This window comes from Miniopterus natalensis, chromosome 6 (genome assembly GCF_054644295.1).
Source record: "Miniopterus natalensis isolate mMinNat1 chromosome 6, mMinNat1.hap1, whole genome shotgun sequence".
In the NCBI taxonomy this organism is placed as follows: Eukaryota; Metazoa; Chordata; class Mammalia; order Chiroptera; family Miniopteridae; genus Miniopterus; species Miniopterus natalensis.
Genome location: NC_142086.1, coordinates 64,379,496 through 64,385,495, shown reverse-complemented (window position 1 = coordinate 64,385,495; position 6,000 = coordinate 64,379,496). Strand labels below are relative to the sequence as shown.

At 48.0% G+C, this 6,000-nt stretch overlaps 1 protein-coding gene across 4 annotated transcripts in view; it reads left to right on the top strand.

Moving 5' to 3' along the window:
- Positions 1 to 1,265: 1,265 nt before the first annotated feature.
- The window catches only part of FNDC3B (fibronectin type III domain containing 3B), a 294,875-nt gene continuing 290,140 nt past the window's right edge, over positions 1,266 to 6,000 (top strand). For 3 of the 4 annotated variants that reach the window (XM_087818325.1, XM_087818324.1, XM_087818322.1), the window contains exon 1: positions 1,266 to 1,353. The gene's annotated coding sequence lies outside the window, so the exon portion shown is untranslated. Of the gene's footprint in view, positions 1,354 to 2,187; positions 2,235 to 6,000 lie in introns of those variants that run through there. The other variant, XM_087818323.1, reaches the window with a different exon arrangement.

Below are 6,000 nucleotides of genomic sequence, written 5' to 3'. Positions count from 1 at the left end.
ACTAACTGAAACCATGTACAAAGGGACAGAGGTGTGCTGGGAAGTCATGCCAGTTCAGCTGGGGGGCGTGGCTCAGGAGTTGGGGAACCACTGCTTTTTGGCACCATGTCTTAGAAAGATGGCTTTAAGAGCCCCTTTGGGTACATTTCAGAAAAGAAGCCATTGAGGAGGGAGAATATCATTACCTGGATTCACCATTATCCCCTACATCTCCAAAAAAGGAATCGCAAATTCCACAAGGAGAACTATTTCTCAATATTCTTTTATGTTCTTTGGGCTTTAATACAGTACTATGTACAATAATTTTATCTGATAAATGGTTATTATTTTTTTAGGTCAATGAAAGTAATACATTGCCTCCGGTCACTACTGAGTACTGCTTTGAAGCCTAATAGTTGAGGTTGAATGCAATGAGTCAGAATACCTGGGGAGGTAAGGAGCAAAGGGGCCTCTTTGGGACTTCTCTCTTGTCTCCTGGAAAATTTGAGGGGTGAATTGCAATGCAACTGGTTAAGCATTCTAAGATTCTACAATAGTATACATTACTTTTGATTTAATTAGTATAAACTCAATAGTTTTCTAATGAGTCCTGTTGTGGCCTCTGCATTGTGTTATGTTTGACAGATACAGAAATACAGGTACGAGTAAGGAACAGTCTCTGCCCTTGTGAGTGCACATTGGTTACTGAAGGGAAATAGACACTTTAACTGATATAATAAAACCGATTCACGCTATGTTAGCCTGTGAACAAAGTGCTGCGGGAAACAGAGAAGGGAGTGACAAAAATAGCTCACAAGATTGTTGCCGGGATTTAAAAAAAGTTAACATGCGTAAATGAAAAAGTCATAGAGTCTTAGCTCTAATTATTGCTCAGCAGACCCTACATTTATATTGGTATTGGGCGACCTTTTGCAGAATTTGCAGCCCTCGCCTTTAAGGGGCTGCTGGTTCCCCTAAGCCTCAGACTTCTTCAGTCTGGCTGAACCCCGGTGAGTTTTTGTACAGATACGCAGGCCTAGGGGTCAGAGGAGGCTCCTGCAGCTCCAGTGGCTCTGAGACTGTGGCGGCGGTTATACTCGGTAGTTTACGGTCGGGGCGGGCCCCCAAGCCCCATGTGGTCCCGACATCATTGACATGGCGGAATCCCCCATCAAACCCTCCTGGTAGCTATTTGAGCGGCGGCGGCGGCCGGAGCAGGAGGCGGAGGCGGAGGAGGCGGAGAAGAGCGGCGGCGGCGGCGGCGGCGGCGGGAGCGGCGGCGGGGGCGGCAGGGAGCCTCGGGCTGCCGGCTGGGGAGGCGTGGGCGACCCGGTGTGCGGCGCGCCCCGAGCCCGCTTTTCAGCCCGAGGGAAGGTAAGGCGTGCAGAAGCGGGAGCGCGGAGGGGACCCGGACCCCGCGCCGCGGCCGCCGGTCCCGGCGCTGGAAAGCCCCGGCCGGACGCCGAGTCCGCCAAAGTGCATTTCTGTCCCGGGGCGCTCCGGGCGCGCCGGGCTTCCTGGGGAAAACTTGGCGCCTCGGCGCTGGGGCGCCCCGCGCTCGCCTGGGGACCCCGGGAACTCGGGGCCCGGGAGAGGGTCGGCCTCCGCTTTGGGGCCGCGTCTCGCAGGGCTCCGGTCCCCCGCCCGTCCCCTGAGCTTGCCAGGGCTTGGAGGAGGGAAAGAAACGGGTAGATTCTTCTTGATGAAAAAAGGAATCTGGGCAGTGGCTCCCCGCTCTCCCTCCCCCCTCGCCCTCCCCGGCCTTCCCAGCAGATTTTGTCCGAGGAATCCGCTCCCCCTCCCGGAATCTCCGCGGCAGGAACGCGGCCCGGGAGGGGGAGGGCGGCGGAGAGGCCGAGGAATCTTCGACGTGTCACTTTCTGAGGCTGTAGATTTCCATATGGTGGAGGGAGGGGGGCGGGCGTGCGAACTGGGCTGAAAGTTGGGGCCCGCCTCTCGGTGCGGGGCGGGGGGGCCCGGGACCTGGGACCCGCGGATGCTCGCGGGGAGGGTCCCGAGCCCTCGCCGGCCCCCCGCCCCCGGCCTCTCCGGGACACTCCCCGCCTCGCCGCTGGCCACCTCCGAGCGCGCCACGTCCTCCCTCCTGTCCTGCCCCCCCGGACTCCCCCGGGCTGGGGGCGGTAACCGGCGGCCGCGGCGGGACTCGGCGAGCCAGGCGGCTGGGAGCTCGCGCTGGGAAGCGGGGCGCGGCGGAAAGCAGCGGGCGACCCGGTGTGTGGGCCAGTGGAGCTCCGGTCAGTCAGTCACCCCGAGGGGCGCCCCGGTCGGGGGTGGGGCGGGCGGGAGGAATCCGCACCCCGAGGCGGCCGGGAGGGGCCGCGCGGACCGTCTGGTGCCCGCGGCGGGGTGGGGGCCGGTCGGCGTGTGAAGGGCCTGTCACTCGGGGCGGAAATTGGGGCCTCGGGCTGCGTCCACGAACTTTAACAAAGGTCAGGTCCCGGCGCCCCGTGGGAGCCGGAGCACCCGCACCCCGCGTCCGGGGAGATGGAGCGGGGCCGCCTGGCGGCGCCGCCGGCGGGGAGGCTCCCAGGAGTGCTCGGTTGGAGTCGGAGCTTTTGGAATCGCCTGCCCTGCCATCCCTGACGGAGGGAAGCAGCCAGTGGCATTTTATCCAAGCCAGTGCTGCTTGCGGACTTCCTTAAAAGTTACTTTTTCTTTTCTCTTCAGCCTAGTATTTTCTTGAAACAAAACTTGGAATTTGGCCAGGACGGGCCGGCCCCCGGGCCCTAAATCCACACGTTTATCTCTCCATCCTTGTTGGTTTCTGTTCTCCCTCCCCTTCTTCCACCCAGGCGCAATCTTGTTTTTGGACTGGGAGACGCCTTTTGTTGGGTCGGCACCCCCTGATTGCTTGTCTGTTTATTTTTTAATGTGCAGCTAATTTGATTCGAATTTTCTCCAGTTTCCAGGCCCTGCTAGGGAAAGCAAGGGGAGAGGGAATAAGCCACTTTTTTTTTTTTTTTTTTAATTTTTAATTTTAAAGTATGGAGAGAGGTGGGGCATTGGGAAAGGGGAGGCACGGTGGTTATGGGCAAAGAGTCAGGGAGCAGACAGACCCGGAAGAAAAGGAATCTGCTCTGGAATAACACTTATTTTTGAGGCCTCAGGCCTTGGGCAAAAATACACCGCTGTGTTCTGATCTCTGCTGCCTGAGTTGCTCTTCTACTCCAGCCTTAAAGTTTGTGACTTGGAGGCCTGGTCAGCGCCAGGGGAAGAGTTCCCCAGCCACAGCGGCCTGTGACCCTGGTTTTGTGCCTTGCGTGGGGTCCTTGGTTTCCTCCTCTTTGGAAGCTGGCTCTGTGGACCTGGTATTCAGTGAATTTCCTGGCTCCCTGGGAGCAGCTGTTAGTAAGGGTAAATCTTTGGGCATGTTTCTGTCCCTGCAAGGGGACTTCACCCATGAGGCTGTTACAGTTCTCACTTTGTTTAGACACTAGAGGGTCACCCACAAGGTGGCTATGAATGAGGCTTAGCTGGTTAAAAAAAAGTCATTAAAACTTGTACTTAAACTTGCATGTGCTTTGAAAAAGTGTTCTGGCTTAAATGCTTTTAAGAGAAAAAATTCATCTGTAAAGATAGTGTTCATTTAAAAGAGATGTTAAAACTGCAAGATATCATCATGGAATAGGGGGTTGTAGCTTCTAATTACAGTATATACAATTTCAGAAAGATATTCCGGTAACCTTTTAAGACAGGCTTTATAAATAGCTCACATCAGAGCATGGCTATATTGCAGAGCCAGTCTTCTGGGGTTTTGGGAAGAATGCTTAGGATCAGTTAGGAAGCTCCAGGAACCTAGGTAGTAGTTTACTCAGTAGGAGTTTATGCCCCTTTTGCTTAACACTTCATTTAACGTGGTGGAATTTGATAGCATCCTTAGAACTTAACCAGAAGACTTTTCCCATAGTTTTCAGTTTTAGGAAAATGAGGCCCAGGGAGGGGGAAGTGACTTGTTCAGGGTTCCCATCATAGATTAAAGTCCAATAGAGGATTATAATAACAGCTACTTTTTCTTGGATACCTAATGTGTACTAAGCACTGTGTGTTGTGCTTCAAATGTTATCTTATTAAACTTCTAATAGTCTTTCAGTATAGATGATGTTGTGGACATTTTACAGAGAAGAGCATTGAGGATCATAGAAATGAAGTAACCTGCATAAGGTCACACAGCTACCAATGGCATAATAGAATTTTCTTCATTGATGGAAATGGTTTTATATTTGTGCTATCCAATATGGCAGCCACCAGGCACATGAAGCTGTTGTGGGTTTGAAATGTGGCTAGTGGGGACTGAAGAACTGCATTTTAAATTATTTACTTTTAATTATTTTAAACTGCTACTTGTGGCTAGTGGTTACCATATTGGAGATCCCAGTGTAGAACTTTTTGACTCCAGGTCTATTCACAATTAACTGGGTCCCATTGCTTTTTAGATCTCCTAGTTCAGTTTTCTTTTTTCCACACCAGCAAGAGATGCTTAGTTTCAGCTCTTAAATGGAATTTCAGTGCTGAATCACCTATAGCTCAATTTTGCTTTCACACTTTGAGTTGATCAAATAAGCACATTATTTGATTTTTTTGGTAAATGCTTGCTTTTCATAGTAAAAACTGATGGGCAAAAACTTTAAATGACTTTTCCTTTGTTTGCTTGAAATAATTGTTTCTAGGAATTGCTGAAAAGGCACTCATCTTGTTGGTTTACTTTAGTGTAATAAAGGAGTATAAATAGGAAGCGATATGAAAAACCACTAATTGGGAATTGAAAAAAAAATGACCCCCTAATACCCATGTTTACCTGTTCATTGGGTGATTCTTTTCAAATGACTTCATAAATGTCAGGTAAATAATATAACCAAACCGTCATTCAATTTTTGTTATGTAGATGCACAATTAATCTGAAAGATTAAAATCATTACTTTCCTATCAAGGACTAAAATTCAAATATAAAACACTAGATTAGTCTATGGATTGGGAAGAATATGCTTAAGATGAAAATAAACAGTAAGAAAGATTGTTTTGATGGCAAGTGCTCAAACAGTTTTCTGTTTAGAGGATTTAATTTAAATCTGACGCATTTCAGAATTCATTTGGTAAGAGGAATTTCAACAACTTTCTAATTTTGTGAGAAATAGTGAAAATTCCAACCACTGTTAAAATAAACATTCATTCATCTAGATTCCATCTATAAATGTCTAATAACCAATACCCTCTCTTTTTTTTTTGCATACTACTTTCAGGAAAACACAAGTGATTAATCTTTTTTATTAGGATTTTTTAAGAGTTAACTTCCAGGTTCAGTATAAATGTATTTGAATCTGCTGTACCTTCCATAGTTATTGTAGTGTCCAGGGATAATTGCATTTCATAAGTCTGACCCTAGAGCATTATGATCCTGAGGACCTACACTAGTAAATCAATTTCAAATGTTCTGTATTTTAGTGTTATGTGAATTGCGTGGCCTCCAGCTCTTTGAAATTTATAAATTCAGTTATAGGTAAGGAAAGCATTAGTCAATGAGACTGTTCATATAGCTGAAACAGCCTGTTCATACCCATTGCTGCCATGGCTGACCATAGGAAGCATAGTTATTTTCGAGGAACAAGGATGAGAGAAACATGTTCTAAATAGGATTATAATATTCCCCTGAGTGTGTGAGATTATAGGAAACTTGGTTTAACTCCTGATGTATTGTTCCTATTGTAGGACATTAAGGTGTTTAATACAAATGAGAGAGAGTAAATCTTAAAAGATAAAGATGTTGAAATGATGGGTACAGATTAGAAATCTTATACCTCTAGTGAGGGTCACATTGGAGCATCAGTTGGAAATCAGACTGTCTAGTCTGTCAAAGCCTTTATTTTTTAGCTGTGTGTCCTTGATAAACTTCTAAACCTATCTTAGTCTAGGTTTCCCCATTTTAATGTCAGGAGAAAACATCTTGCATACAATTTTTCAAACGGTTGTCATAAGGGATTAATGAGCTGGTGCATTGAGAAGTGT